The sequence below is a fragment of the Crotalus tigris genome, unplaced genomic scaffold (assembly GCF_016545835.1).
Source record: "Crotalus tigris isolate CLP2741 ecotype Arizona unplaced genomic scaffold, ASM1654583v1 scf7180000023748.49737, whole genome shotgun sequence".
NCBI classification, from domain to species: Eukaryota; Metazoa; Chordata; class Lepidosauria; order Squamata; family Viperidae; genus Crotalus; species Crotalus tigris.
This window is the reverse complement of record NW_024100157.1, coordinates 5,926-22,539: the sequence shown is the minus strand read 5'-3', so window position 1 is coordinate 22,539 and position 16,614 is coordinate 5,926. Positions and strand designations below refer to the sequence as shown.

The 16,614-nt window shown below is 41.6% G+C and overlaps 1 pseudogene; it reads right to left on the bottom strand.

Moving 5' to 3' along the window:
* The window catches only part of LOC120298160, a 41,800-nt pseudogene extending 26,727 nt beyond the window's left edge, over positions 1–15,073 (bottom strand).
* Between the last annotated feature and the right edge of the window lie 1,541 nt (positions 15,074–16,614).

The following is a 16,614-nucleotide window of genomic DNA, read 5'->3' as shown; positions in this document are numbered from 1 at the left end:
ACGGCCAAATGTCCAGTTTAATTTCATCCAATCCCCAGGTGTGAGGTTGTTATGGGAACCAAGGTGATAAGCAGAGTTCCCAGGCGTAATCCTCTAGGTTTCATTTCATGACATCCTGCTCCTACCAGAGCAGAGTGGAGATAAGGCAGATGACCCATGGCACATTCTTTCCTCCATTCACACCCTAATGCATCAAAAGGATAAAGAATAAAGCAGAGGAAACACAAAGCCTCCCCCCTTCCATCAACACAGTGGTTCTCAACCTGTGGGTCGGGATCCCATTTGGGGTCGAACAACCATTTCACGGGGGTCGCCAAACAAGGCTGTCCGCCATTTTTTCCCCCTTTTCTTTGGCCATGCCTCTGGCACCCGGTGATGTATAAGTGGTTGACGGTCACTACAACATGGGGAACTGTATTATGGGGTCGCAGCATTAGAAAGGTTGAGGACCACTGGTCTAGCCGCTTACTACCTTGATCTGAAGTAAACCTTGAGCTTTGCCTCGACGCACTTCCATAATGCACTTGTGTTACTTTCTAGAGCAGTGGTTCTCAACCTGTGGGTCGGGACCCCATTTGGGGTCGAACGACCATTTCACGGGGGTTGCCAAACAACGCAGTCCGCCATTTTTTCCCCCTTTTCCTTAGCTGTGCTACTCCCTTTTATTCTATTGGCTTTGAAAGCCAATAGAATAGACTCTCTTGAATAGAGTCTAATTCTATTGGCTTTCAAAAGCCAATAGGAATTGTCCAGGCTGTCTCTGCCCTGCTGAGCTCGCCCAAAGTCCCATTCTGCAAACAGTGCTGCTCCAGTTGAGTAGTCCTCGACTTACGACCGGTTGAGTAGTCCTCGACTTACGACCAGTTGGGGGTCGTGGCATTAAAAAGGTTGAGAACCACTGCATCAACAGAACAGATCCTCCTCCATCCCAAGCAACGAACAACCCCAAAAAGAATTTAAAAAATGTTTTCAATTCACATAATTAGTGATGTTAAAATGTTCCTCTCCCTTTTACACAAAAAAGACTGACAATGCTCCTCCAGCCACAGCAGCTCCTACTCCTGTTGAGTGCTGGGGTGAAAGGGCCAGAATCGGTGCTGGGAGAAGAGCTGAGCCCCCTCGGGGGTCTAGGATCCAGCCATGGGACCAGCTCTCCTTCTTGGACCTCTAGGCTGCTAAACTTCTGCCTCAGTTGCTCCACTGATTGGCTGCCACACCTTGGCAAGTAGCGCTCCTTAGGTGCTGTCCACTCTGAAGCTTCTCGCTCCCACCACTTCAGCTTTCTGCTCCATTCAGGCCAATGGTAGTACAACAAGAATTCAGCTTCAGCAGCTTTCCACAGCCCCTTTCGCCACTCCTCCAACTTGAGTTGGTTGAACACTACTGCTCCACCCATCCATTCTGGGGCCGGGGTTGGCTCCTTTTGTTCAATTTGCTCCTTGGGGCATGTCGAGGCCAATCAGGTTACGAACTGCTTTCGGCCCCAGCCAGAGTCCCGCTGGTTGAGCCCAACCTGGTTGTAGCCGGCTGCTCCATTTCAGGCATCTTCTCCTGAGTCTTCACTACCCCTTGAAGGCTACCAGAAGGGCATAGGGGCTCAGGACCCCTTAATGAAATTGGAAATGTTTAGAGAGCTAGCTCAGTGTCAAAGTCCAGCTGAGAAGCCCAATAACGCAAAACCCCACAGACACCGCATTCTCTAATGTATTAGGCATTAACAAACCAATAAGATAGAAAGGAAGCTAGCTCTGAGAATATGGCAGGAAACAGATAATTGAAAGAGTAAAACTTTCCCTCCCCTCTCTGACAGTTCAGGTCACATTGTCCAATTAATCTTTTAGCAATTTTTATGAGAAGAAATTTCAATCTGCTAAAACATCTCCTCAGCAGTTTTGGTTCTCACATCGATAAGGAGCACCTATGGATCCCAAACTCTCCCTCCCCCCAGTAACTGTAAACAAGCCTAGAAACACAATGGCAGTCCTAAAGACAGTAGGGCTTGTAGCTTGAAACCAACAACCCCAGAAGAAAAACAGGGGTCATCTACCACAGGGCTTTTCAACTGGTAGTACACGTACCACCAATGGTACATTGGCACCTGGCAGGTACACGACCATCATAGAGAAGTGGTAGCAGGGGAAGGGAATGAGCTGAACTGGTGGCAGCATCGCACAAGCCTGAGAGAGACGGCTGGAGCTGCTGGGCTGCCAAGCTCAGCAGAAGCGCCAGGATCAGCGCCGCTTTCCAGCTGATCAGTGCTTCTTTGGGACTGAAAGGGCTCGGCGGAAGCGCCAGGATCAACACAGCTTTCCAGCTGATCAGTGCTTCTTCCAGGCTGTCAGGACTCAACGGAAGCACCAAGATCAGCACCGCTTTCCAACTGATCAGCGCTTCTTCGGGGCTGTCAGGCATTGATCCTGGTGCTTCTGCTGAGCCCAAAAGAAGCGCTGATCAGCTGGAACCCTGCCACTACTCCGCAGAAGGTAGATCCTCATCATCCCCAGCCCAGCAGGGGTCTTCCTGATGCACCATTGCAAACAAAGGGGAGCTCCGGTGAGGAGGAAGTGGAGGCAGAGTTTAGCAACCGGAGTGGGGATCCCCCCCCAAAAAACAAACGTGCTTCGTGGGTAACTTCCCAGTATGACAGAAGTGACCAAAACCTGACTTCCACTTCCGGATTGTGGCACCTCAGTCGTACAAAGAGACCTCTCTCTGTCGGCTGTTTTCCCTCCGCCGGTAGACCCTTATGTGGGTCTTAAATTGCCCTGGAAGGGCGACTACCATTGAGGAGGCTTTGCTTGGCTGCAGTGGAACGGCGGCTCCCCCTGCAGTCCGAACTAACTCCGTAGGGCCGACGGAGAAGAAGATCGGCCAATAAAATGGCCGATCACTTAGTTGCGCCAGTCGAAGTCAGAAAATCATCTAAGCATAAAGAACCACCGTGGTGAATCCGGGTGAGACCTTTCTTCTCTCTCTCTGTCCTGACTATTTGCCTGTAAAAAGTTTTTGATCACTTCCCTGTCTTAAGAGAGCTTCTATCTACTTGGGAAAGAAAGTTTTAAACGAACTAAAATAATTAAAGCTTTATTGACTACTTGATTTTTCTTTGTGGATACCTAGGGGCCTTGAAAAAAATAAAATAAAAAAGAAACACTATATTTTTTACTCTATCTATTATATTGGAGATATTGGCTTTTGTTTTTTCTGCTTCTGAAAGAGATAAATTTTTACCTATTTGGAAGAAAGAGTTTACAGTCCACTGAGGACATCTTGTGGCAAAAAATCCCATTACAACTCTATTTTCTTTTGCTATTTGATGAATTTGACTTTCAAATAAAGAGAAAAGATAAAAGATTTGTAACAACTGTGGTGAATTGGTTTATTAGAATTTTGGAGGTGGATATTTGTTGATTGTTTTGAAATATAGCTTTCATTAAAAGATTAAAGACTATTCTTTTGGAAAAAAGTTTTATTGGTTTTTTTCCATTTTTATAAAAGCTTAGGACACAACGTGGTGGTCAGGGTGACAAATCAATTGAAGACAAAATCAGATAAGTATAGCTCAGATTAATTATCAAAAATTTCCTCTCTATTTCCTAGATATAATATTGCTTATTAAAATTAATAGAGTTTTAGGTAAAGTTCAATCAAGCAAAAGTCATCAATCCACATTGCGATTATAATAATCTATATCCTGTTTTTAAGCTTTACTAATTACAGTTCTCATACTCCAATTATGTTTTAATGAATATATAGTTGGGATTTCAGGTATCCTTAATGATAGATCATTCATTGAAACTATTTTTTTCTATCACAAATAGCTCTTCCTCTCTCTCTATTACAACATGATTATCATATTTAAAATAATAATATAACTCCAACAAATATAATTCTATTTTTAAGAATATATTCTGTCATTTCATCAATCTACGTCAGTAAAAAAATCTTTTTAACCCCTTTAATAAAGTTTAGACCTTCAAATACTTATCAACTATAATATCAGAAAATTCCCATTCTTCATTCATTATTAAATCAGACAAAATCTCTCTCTCTATTACAGCATAATTATCATGTTTAAAATAATAATGTAAGTCCAACAAATATATTTCTATTTTTAAAAATATGTTCTATCATTTCATCTATCTACATCTATCAAATCTTTTAACCCCTAATAAAGTTTACTCCTAATAAAGTTTACTCCTTTAGCTATAACAGTAAATTCACATCCTTCATACGTTATTAAATCAGACAAAATCTCTAAAGCCTTTTTAATCCATCAAGTAACATTTTATATCACGTTTAAACCTAACTCTAGCTTTCTTTCTATGCCGGTTCCCATATTAAAGCTTTTCGGTTATCGAGCCTCAAAATTTGGTTACAAAAATTTCTGACCAATTCAAACTGAAAAGTTTTCTTCCCTTTCTGCCAATATCATCTGAACATTATATTCACTTTTATTCCATGTTACAGTTAAAAGTAAGTTATCCGCTTTGTTGTAATTTTCGAAGAATTGTATCTGGATGTCAATCTCTGTTGTTTTTGGAGGTTGAACTGAATCAATTACTGTGATTTCTTGGTCATCGAAGTTTTCCGTCAGTTATTTACAACTGACGGAAAACTTTGATGACCAAGAAATCATTGGTAAAATTAGTTGGCTCAGTGGTTTCCTCATTTTCTCCCAGTGTAAGTTCACAATTGGATTGTAATCATAGTTCCTCTGTCTCTTAAGTTGTATATTTTGATGTATAGAGGCCTGTTCAGGATTACTCTGCTCTTCCTCTATTAATCCTTGTTCTATAACTTGATTCATTATTGGAGAGTCAATTTGAAGTTCCAAAGTAGCATCTTTAAGTTTTCTCCAAGGTTTCAAATAGGTTTTGAAGTCTTCTGTGAATTCTAAAAATTTTTCCAGTATTAAATCATAGACAAGGTGTGGGTAACTTTCTTCCATTTTGGTGGTAGACTAGCCTATTCCTTTATTAGAGACTGTATTTGAAAAAAATCCACAAATGTCCGCCTCCAAAAGTCTAATAGCCAGCTTCATCACCCAGCTGTCAAGTTAACTTTTCTCTTCTATTATCATATGAAAGTCCAATCCCTCTTCAAATAACAAGTACATTTGTAATGTCACTTTTTGCCACCAGATGTCCTCAGTGGACTGTAAAGTCCTTTTTCCAAGTTAATGAAGTTAAAGAAATTTTTTTTCTTTCTTTAAAAAGTTAACAAGAGAGGTATCTCCAGCATTATAAAAATTGAAGGTAACAGTGTCCACTTTTTCTTCTTTTCCCCTAAATATCCCCCCAAAAAAGGAATCCAATAGTAAGAAAAACAAGCAGAAAAACAAAAAATTCTTAATTTCTTTCTTTTTAGCTCTTTTTCCCATATAGGCAGCCGCCACTTTCTTTAAAAAGGAAAATAGTCAACAACTCTTTACAGGAAAGTAGTCAGGACAGTGAGAGAAGGGAAAGGTCTCACCCGGATTCACCAAGGTGGTTCTTCATGCTTGGATGGTCTTTTGACTTGCAATTGGTGCGGCTAGGTGATCAGTCATTTTACTGGCCGATCTTCTTCTCCGTTGGCCCTCAGAGTTAGCTCAGAGAGCTGGAGGAGCCGCTGCTCCTCCGCAACCGAGCTAAGCCTCCTCGACGGTAGTCACACCCTCCAAGGCAACTTTTGACCCATATAAGGGTCTACTGGCAGAGGGAAGCTAGCCGACAAAGAGAGGGATCTCTTCGTACGACTAGAGGTGCCACGATCCGGAACTGGAAGTCAAAAGATTAAAGACTATTCTTGATCAAAAATTACTTCACCATTGAAATGGAGGAACCTTATCCACAGCTCGACTATGAACTTATATTGGAAAAGATTTTGGAAACTACAAACTATATAAAAGCTTATATCAAATCTTGGAGAAAAATCAAAGATGATACTAGAGAACCACAAATTGACTTTCAACCATCGGTTCAAAATATAGACCAAAGAATAACGGAGGAAGAACAGAGTAACCCTAGAGAGGTTCTTACTCTACAAGATATTCAACTGAATGAGACAGAGGAACTGCACTTACAATTTAATTATGAACTTACAGTAGAAACTACTGAGCAAATTAATTCTATACAATCCTACTTACGACCTATGGAGAACATTGATGATCAAAGAATAACATTAACTGAGCTATTTGAGCTCCCCAAAATAACAGAGCTTGACATTCAGCTACAAGTCATTGAAAATTGTGATAATGTGGACAATCAACTAGCAACTACAATAAGGAATAAAATTGACTATACTATTCAGATGATATTGGAAGAAAGAAGAGAACTTTGATTATTTTGATGTATTGAGAAATAGCTTTACTCAAATGTTGAGGTTTGGTGATGCAGAAGCTTTATTATGGAAACCAGCTTGGTATAGAAAGAAAGCTAGAGTTAGGTTTAAAAATGTGGCTTAAAATTCCACTGAATGGGTTAAAAAGATTGTTGACGCTCGAATTGTTTTAATAACAAATGAAATAGGTGATTTTATAAAAGGATATTTTTGTAACAATATTGAGTATTAGAGATGATAAATAGTTGGAGGGGTAAATGTTATTTAATTGATTGATAGAATATATATTTAAAATAGACAGAAATGTAGTCTTTTGGACTGATATCTTAATTTTAACCAAGATAACTATTTTGTAATAGAGGGAGAAGAGGAGGTATTTGTGATAAGAGAAGTAATAGCATTAATAAATGATGTATTAGTTTAAGCAATAGGCTATATCTAAAAAAATGTAAGGATGTTGTTTTTTGGGATAATATATTTACCTTAGATAGAACATCATGATAGGGAAAAGAGAAATGAGGGATGCCCGAAGTGCTAATATGTCTATATAAGCTTAATTGGAATATGATAATTTTTAAAATAGTAAAGCTTAAAAACACGATTTGGATTCTTATAATTGAAATGTGATTGATGATCGATTGAATCGATTGAGCTCTTTTTTACAAATGTAATAATTTCAATTGGTAAAATATTATGTGGGAAATAAAGAGGGAATTTCTAAAAAAATAATTTGTGTGATATATGTATGATTTTGTTTTAGGATAATTGATAGCCCAACCACCACATTGTTTCTCAAGCATTTTTATGTAAAAATGAAAAAACCAATAAAATTTCTTCATTAAAAAAAAGAAAGAAAAGAAAAAAAGAAGTGACCAAAACCTGCTGCATCCACCCAGCAGACGGGGAGGGGGAATAAAAACCAAACACACACACACACACACACACACACACACACCACTGCCAATCCTCAACAGAAATGCTAACAACAACAAAAACCTTGGACAGAAGGAAAAGCGCGGTCGGGAGGGCAGGGAGGTGTCTTGCTCGGCTGTGGCTTGGGGGGAGGGGGCAGCTTCACTCCCCCCAAATGCTGCCCTTTCACGACAGCAGGATGAAAACTCAAAAAAAATGACAAGGGAAAAATGTTAAAACAGAAGAGTGTCTTGTGATGGCTTACTTCTCCACTTCCTTCTAGCAATTTAAATATGTAAAGACCACAAAAGAAAAAAATTGGCTTTCTTTCATTGTAATTCAGAAGCGAGGAATGGAGGATTTGGTGGGGAGGTTGGTTGTTTCAAAGGAAGGGAAAGAAGGGATTTGGGTCTGTGCGGGGCGCAGCAGATGAACGGTGATGGTGCGTGACTTCTGGTGTTGGGGAGGAGGTCTTTTTAAATTAGTAAAATGAGGCAAAAAATAAAAATCCCCCACTCCACCCCCCAGAGCTGGATCCAGATGTGATCTTTTTTTTTTCTTGTTGAGAAGAGACACTCTTCTGTTTTAACCTTTTTTCCTGGTTTTTCAGAGTTTTCATCCTGCTTTCATGAGAGGGCAGTGTTTGCGGGTGGTGAAGCTGCCCTCTTTCCCCTTCCCAGCCACCAGCCGAGCAATACGCCCACCTGCCTGTGCTCTTTCCCACCCAAGGTTTTCATTGTCGTGAGCATTTCTGTTGAGAATTGGCAGGGGGGGCTGTTTGGTTTTTATTCCCCCGTCTGCTGAGTGGTTGCAGCAGGTTTTGGTCACTTCTGTCATGCTGGGTGGTTACCCACGAAGCACGTTTTTTTTGGGGGGGGATCCCCACTCTGGTTGCTAAGCTTTCTTAAATCCTCTTCCTTCTCCTTCTCATTGGAGCCTCCCTTTGTCTGCAACGGTGGGGCAGAAAGACCCGTCAGGCCAGGGATGATGGGGATCTGCCCTCTGCAGAGTAGGGGCAGGGTTACTATGCTCCCTGTCAATCAGGTATGATTTTGTTTCTTTGCCTCCCCCTCCCTCCCCTGCTTGTAGCTGCCTCTGAGCCCCGCATTTTTGGAAGTTAGTATTGCCGGCATCTCTTTCTTCTGAGCCCCTCATACTGGGTAACTGTTGTCAGCCAAGAGCTGTTTGAAAGTTAGGGAATCTTTGGGGAAGGGCTTTTCAACCAGTGGTACAGGTACCACCTATGGTACATTGGCACCTGGCAGGTGGTACGCGACCATCCTAGAAAAGTGGTAGCAGAGGAGGGGAATGAGTTGAACCGGTGGCACTGCACAGGCCTGAGCAAGAGATGGCTGGAGCTGTCAGAGCTCAGCGGAAGCACCAGGATCAGTGCTGCTTTCCAGCTGATCGGTGCTTCTTCAGGGCTGTCAGGGCTCAGTGGAAGTGCCAGGATCAGCGCCAGGCTGCAGCTGGAGCTCAGCAGTGATCCTGGTGCTTCTGCTGAGCCCAGAAGAAGCGCCGATCAGCTGGAATGTTGCAGCATCTTCAGGGTCTTGTGATTTACATTCAGATGCTTGGCAACTGATTCATATTTATGACGGTCACAATGTCCCAGGGTCATGTGAAGTGACCAAAACCTGCTGCAACCACCCAGCAGACGGGGGGAATAAAAACCAAACACCACCCCACCCCACCCCGACTGCCAATCCTCAACAGAAATGCTCACAACAATGAAAACCTCGGACGGGAGGAAGAGCGCCGCCGCGTGGGCAGGCAGATGTCTTGCTCGGCTTTGGCTTCGGGGGCACTTATACAGTGCCATTGTAACTTCAAACAGTCACTAAGCGAACTGTTGTAAGTCGAGGACTACCTGTACTTTATCACTTTTTTCCTTTTTTGGGGGGGTCATCAAGTTTTTGACGCCTTACTAGGCGACTGGTGGTCCTCGGATATTGCCATATCCTAAAAGTGGTACAATGGGTGAAAAGGTTGAAAAGCCCTGGACTAGATGTATTAAATGGAATATTTAAAGATTAAACATATTTTAATTATGGTTAAAAAGAATAAGAAATTTTGGAAACAAAAATATATTAGCTTAGGAGGGATATATATTTTAAGTAGTATGTTATTTTTTATGTTTCTTTACTCTTGCTCTTCTTTCTTTCTTTTTCACTGTTTTATCTATTTCTTAAGAAATGTAAATATGTGAAATGGTTCATATGAAAAAATAGAGTTAAAATTTTAAATGTAATTAATTTTTGAGAAAATCTTAACCAGTAAGAATATCTAGAATTTGGTGGGAGAAACAAATTAAAATAACGACTGTAACAAGATCTATGATAAGGCAACCAGAATGATTGGATAGAAAAGAAATATTATATTGGTGTGATTATTATTTTTAGGAATATTGGGAAAAATTATATATTTAATTGTTATCTATCAAAACAATAAGAACTGTATTAACTCAATGTTTGCAAAAGAGAATATTTTGGGAAAAGAGGAAATCAACTAAAACTAGTATGTGGATTATAGATTACAAAAATCAATTGTTAGTGATTGTTTTACAAATGTAAACCAAGACAACGCACTGTTCATTAACTATTGTGATTTATGTTTAAAAAAATCAATAAAATATATTTTTTAAAAATGGGGGAGGATTTGCAAAATATGCTTCGCTAATTGGAATAGCTTTAAGATGTGTGCATTTCAACCCCCAAAAAAGATGTTGAGAGTTTGGAAAAAATTCAGAGAAGAGCAACTAAGATGATTGAAGGCCTGGAGACTAAAACATATGAAGAACGGCTGCAGGATTTGGGTTTGGCTAGTCCAAAGAAAAGAAGAAATAGGGGAGACATGATAGCAGTATTCCAATATTTGAAGGGCTGCCAATGGTTGGAAAGTGATCAAAGAGAGAAGCAACCTGGAATTAAGGAGAAACTTCCTGACAGCGAGGACAATTAACCAGTGGAATAGATTGTCCCCAGAAATCGTGGTCACTCCATCACTGGAGATTTTTAAAAAGAGGCTAGACAGTCACCTTACCACTACACTAAACTGGCTCAACAGCTAAGCCTGACAGAAATGATATTTTTCTTTTGCTTTCTGTAACTGCAATTGTAAGCATTATTTTCAAAGAATCTTTTTCCTCCTAAGAAAGATTAAGCTTGCTAGGATACAAGAGTACTTCAGCTATGCTTTTTTTCTTTTATTTCCTGTTAAAAATTTCACAGCAACCAATCAACTATTCATTCAATTCATACAATGTTGATTATGTCTATAATCTTATTGCCTCTAAATAAGCCTTAGGATCCATGGATCAGGAGATGGAAATTGGACATGTATTCTCCCTTCCTAACCTCAGTATAAATGTCATAATCCCTACTGTTTCCAACTCAGAAAGAGAATGGGGAGCTATCAGACCAGAAATGAGATGACAATGACAGGACAACAAAAGAGTTTTCCATGTCTGTTTGTTGCCCAGATCTGATCATCTTAGAAATGAGAAATGCCATGAATGAAATAGGGAAGGATATTTTTGTTAGTTCTTGAGTGGATCAAAATTTTCCTTCCAATGGAAAGACCTTTTTTTAAAAAAGCAAAAAAACTAAAGAATACTTATCTTAAAGAATATTTAAGAGCTGTGGTGGCCCAGTGGTTAGAATGCAGTACTGCAGGCTACTTCTGCTAACTGCAGGCTGCCAGCAGTTCGGCAGTTCAATTCTCACCCGCTCAAGATTGACTCAGGATTCCATCCTTCTGAGGTAGGTAAAATGAGGACCCAACTTGTTGGGAGCAATATACTGTCTCTGTAAACCGCTTAGAGAGGGCTGTAAAGCACTGTGAAGTTGTATATAAGTCTATGTGCTATTGCTATTTATTGTAATGATTAACTAGCATGAAAGAAATACTGCACAATGAGCATATTCATTGTTAATTGAATCATGATTTAATTGCTGAGGCGGTGTTGCAAAAGCTAGAACTCATAGCGATGAAGGGTTACAAGCCCAGATTTTGGGCCAGGTATGTGGATGACACCTGTGTGGTCATCAAGCGCCATGACAAAGCTTCCTTCATGGAAAAGCTGAATGCCATCTACTCTGACATCCAATTCACGGCTGAAAAAGAGGCGAATAACATCTTACCCTTCCTGGGCATAATGGGCACACTGGTTACCAGCGTGTACCGCAAAGCCACCCACGCTGACAGAATACTCCATAGTGACAGCAATCATCCTACAGCCCACAAAATTGGCTGCATTCGCACCCTGTTTAATAGAGTAAACACACACTGCAGCACGGCAAGTGAAAAAGCCAAGGAATATGCACACCTTTTTCAGGTGTGCATACAGAATGGCTATTCCGCCGACTTCATCCAACGTTATCACCAGCAACAGGCACCATTTGCTGCAGATGACAGGCTTCCAATCATTACTACTTAGACCATACACCCCTATATCCATGGAGTGTCAGAGACAGCTGCAAGAATATTATCTGAGCATAACATTAGAATGGCGCATAGACCCAATCAGACTCTTCAAACACATGTAATGCGTCCCAAAGAACCCTTCCCATGAGTGAGATGTCATCAGTGGTATATCAAATTAACTATAATAATTGCATATGCAATTATGTAGGTGAGACCATGAAGTGTCTCCAGACAAGACTGCATGAACATCAATTGGCCATCAAACACCATGAGCAGCAATCCCAAGTGTGAGCTCACACTGTAGAACACAACCACATATTTAACTCTACTGAGGCAAAGGTCATTGCTCATGATGCAACGAAGGACAGCCGTCTGCTAAAAGAGGCATGGCTATCCAAAAAGCATTCCATCAAGCGGCATATTGAACTGTTATCAGCTTATCAGACATTACGCCACCAGATATCTTAAGTAAGAAAACAGCAAAGATGAAACAGCCACAGATCCTCACTGATACAAACAGGTCAACAAGGATCATATCCCTTCCTCAATGGACTTAGGATCACAGCAGATGATTGAGGGGAGGCAGACAGTGCCGATGAGTGACAGCAGGGGACTTGGAGCCAACATGGACAGTGACGATGACAGCAAGAAGGACCAGCCCACTGAAACGGCAGCATCACATATGCAAACGCCAGAAAAGCAGCGAGATGACTGCGCACGGCAGAATACACACTTCACACAGGTGGGGTGTGAGGAGAGGAGCAGGGTGCCTAAATTTAAACAGCCAGCACCAAGTGTGACAGAAACAACACAGCAATTAACTACAGGGGGGCAGGAGCTGAATAGACTGGTAACATGCTCGTTAGCCAAACCCTGGCATTACAGAGATTATAAGAACATGATTCTCAATCCTGGCTAGAACTCTGACGATGTCAGCAGACGCTGACGAAAGCTAAGTTTTTAATTAAATATTTCAGTTTCGGTAATCTGTGTTTTAGTTTTTGAATATGAATATACCTGAGACTCGTATCTTCAAATATATACATACGTACGTACATACATATATGTATGTATGTATGGATGGATATATGTACGTACACATGTGTATATATATGTATGTTAGCAACATTAAAAGAAAAATGAACACCACAATAGAAATATAAACAAAACTGTTTAATATAAACAAGTCTGTTGGTAAAAATCACTTAGCTTTTGTTGGCCAAACTGCCAACATCGTCAGAGTACAGATAAAAGGAGATCTAGGAGTTCGCCTATATAGCTGCTTGCTTCTGCACTCTGCTTCTTGAGCGCATCATTGGTCCACTCATCTCAATCGGCTATAATGCATTGAGTCGTTCCGCGCCTGTCAACCGATCTGTGGATTTGGAAGTTGTTCTCTTGCTTTCAATCGCTTCCGGGGGGTGGCTGTCCGATCGCTTCTGCCCCTCACTTCTCTCCTCCCCCATTTTGGATTGATCTTGGGCATTAGTCCCCAGATTGCGGCTCGGGCGCTCTGTCAAGTCACCATCTTCCTGGAGTTAGCCGCTGTCTCACCTATGGTTTCATCGCCCCAATCCTGCAAGGGATGGCTGTCCAAACATTTTTGCTCTTTACCTCCCTCCCCCTTCGTTCTGGGCTGTACTTCCGTGTCAGTTCCTAACTTACAATTATGGCGCACCGCTGATCTCCCATTTCCTCTCATGGGAGTCACCACTGCTTCATCTACAACCCCATTGCCACGGTTCTGCAAGGAGTTGTCTGATCGCTTCCGCTCCTTGTCTCCCTCCCCCCTCAATGTAAAACGGTTCAAAGTGGGAGGGGAGGGAGGGGAGGGGCAGAAGCGATCAGACAGCCACCCCCCAGGTGAACTCCCAGATCTCCTTTTATCCCTACTCTGACGACATTGGCAGTTTGGCCGACGAAAGTTAAGTGATTTTTACCAAGACTTGTTTATATTAAACAGTCTTGTTTATATTTCTATCCTGGTGTTCATTTTTCTTTTAATTTTGCTAACATGCTCATATTCAGGATTCGCATTTTTAATGTTATTAAAGACATATATACACACACACATACATACATATATATACATACATAATTGCGAAAGGAATAAAAGACATACAAACTTACAAACAAATGCTGAATAAGTAAGAGCTTCACATGTACAATAAACCAAAATTCATAACAGGATAGGAAAAACAATTTACTTATCAATTAAATATGATATTGTTCCTATATTTCCTTTTAATATATAATCTTACAGTGAATCCACTGATCTGGTTAAGTAATGCTTATAGCAGAGTCAAAAAAGAGAAATTTGATACTTTGGGTCTACTTACAAGGAGAATTGTAATAATTTTGGTTGCATATCCTGCTAAACTGCCAATAAAAAATGTAAAAGTGACTCCTAAAACCACACAAATGCTTATTAAAAGGCATGTTATTAAAGCTTTCCTGCAGCACAACTATAGTGGGGTACACTGAAATGTGGAATTAGTATGTCTACGCATCTGGGAGTTGCTCTGGTAGAAGAGTGAATTAACAGAACTATTTCTGTTGAAACTGTTAAATGGTAAGAGGTGTTCTTGAAGGTAATCATTTTTGTAAGCATAATTGCAATAGGCATGATTCAGGTAGTCCTCGACTTATGACCACAATTTCTGTTGCGAAGCAAGGCAGTTGTTAGGTGAGTTTTGCCCCATTTTACATAATTTCTTGCCACAGTTGTTAAGTTAATAATCTGGTTGTTGAGTTAATTTGGCTTCTCCATTTGACTTTGCTTGTCAGAAGGTGATAAAATGTGTTTGCATGATTCCAGGACACTGCAATCGTCATAAAGACATGCCAGTTACCAAACATTTGAATTTTGATCATGTGACGGGGATGCTGTGATAGTATGAAAAACGGGTCATATGTTGCTTTTTTCAGTGCCACTGTAATTTTGAGAAGAAAAAAAGACACTAAACGAACGGTTGTAAGCAGAGGACAACCTGTATACATAAACTTGACGCTTTTCTGAGGGATCTCTTTCAGCAATGCTCTCAGCAATGTAAATGGCACCGCGCTAATGAACTAATAGAGCGCTATCCCGACTTTGATCTGTTTTCCCCTTTAAAGCGTAACTGCTGTATTTCGGGACAGAGGGAAAAACAATCTTCTCCCTAGCAACGTTTCTCTCCTATAACCTACCTTTTAGCCTTCTTTCCCGCACCTTCCTGCAGTTTTCCTCACCAAATCTGTCCCCGCCTGCGTTCCTCCAACTCCATTTCGCCTTCTTTCCCCAAGAAGCTCACTACCGACTCGTTTCCCCCACCAGGAGGCGGGGCTTGGGGGGAACGAATCTCACCAGCTCCGCGGCGCGACCCCAACGAAACTCCACAGGGAAACCCGGAAGTGAGCTGAAACAGCGGCCGCATTCAGCGCAAGCGCACCTCATACGTCATTGTGCCGCTAGAGCTTCGAACATGGAAAAAGTTTAGACTAGAGTGAACTAAGTTTCAATAGCCGTTTTTCTCCCACTCTGAGATTGAGAACGGCAGCTTCAAGTGGAGAAATTGAACTAATGAGATTGGGCAATAACACGCTTTTGCTTCCTCCTTTTCTAGATCCGTTGGACGCAAAAAGAGACTACTGTTTCGTACAGCTACAGTACGAATTCCAAAGTGTCCCGAAGTACTCTGAAATCTGCACAACAAATACCACAAAATAGCGATGACAATAGGTAGCGATTAGGCACATTCATGATCAGTTATCAATTGCGCCTATTATCTTCAGTACCGAAGCAGCGTATTTGCCTTCCAGTATCTATTGCTAAGGCGAGGGAGAGGGGAAATGCCATTGTGATCCCGCCGTGTCGCCGCTTTTCCCAGACGTACGATTGTACTAAGATGAGGCTTGCATTGACCAGCCTATCTTTTTTTAAAAAGGCAAATTATAGCAGGAAATTAGTCCATTCGTCGCTACCATTTAGATTAGGGGTGTCAAACTCAATTTTATTGAGGGCCGCATCAGCATTATGGTTGTCCGGAGGAGGGTGGGGGTGGCCTACTGCTTGGGTGTGGATGGAGTGGGGGTGGCCTATTGGATGGGCATGGCCAGCTCTAGATCGTTCACATCAAGAGTGCCTGTGGGGGCCTGGGCAGGAGTGGGACAGATCTGAGAGTGTTTGGTAGAAGGGGGTGGGACCGGGGCAAGTGCCAAGGCATGGTCTACTGGAGGAGCCTAATTGCCTGCCGAAATCCCTTCCCCGGAGCCCATCAAGCCGGATAGGTGAAGTAGGTGAGGGCCATTTGCTGGCCACTTCCAGGTGATGGTGCATTTCTTCATTCCTCACAACGGTTGACACTTCCCAGCGTGCATCTAGGAAGCAGAGCAGATGCGGCAGGGGCTGGTTCCTTGCTGTTTCTAGACGGCCTTGTGGAGCTAAGACTGAATGCATTTCAGCATAGATGGCCCCCACAAAATTGTACATTGGCTTCTGGCTGGCCTGGGTTAGGGCCAAGGCAGCGGGGGGGGGGGGCGTTCCCTCACTGTTTCCAGGATGGCTTTGCGGGCCACCTGAAACCATTTTGTGGGCCGCATCCGGTCCCCGGGCCTTGTGTTTGACATGTCTGATTTAGATTATCTCCGCTTGATAGTATTCAGGCGCCGCGATTATACTAGACTCCCCTTAAAAGTTATGATTCTGATATGGATTGCTCTATCATATTTTACAAAGAAAAGGCTAGTTTTTCGTGGGACACTTAAAAATGATTTCTGATGGACTAAATGCGCAAATCAAAAGGAATTAGCATTCCATTCTAAGTAGGAGAATGTCGCTCTACATGTTAACTCTCTACTTAACCAAAATGCAATATCTTCCTGTCCTCACTGTTACAGACTTCCAGATCAAAAAATAATTAGGAGGACATTCTTGCTTTCTACACTAAGCTTTAACAATTATTCTTTCGGAGA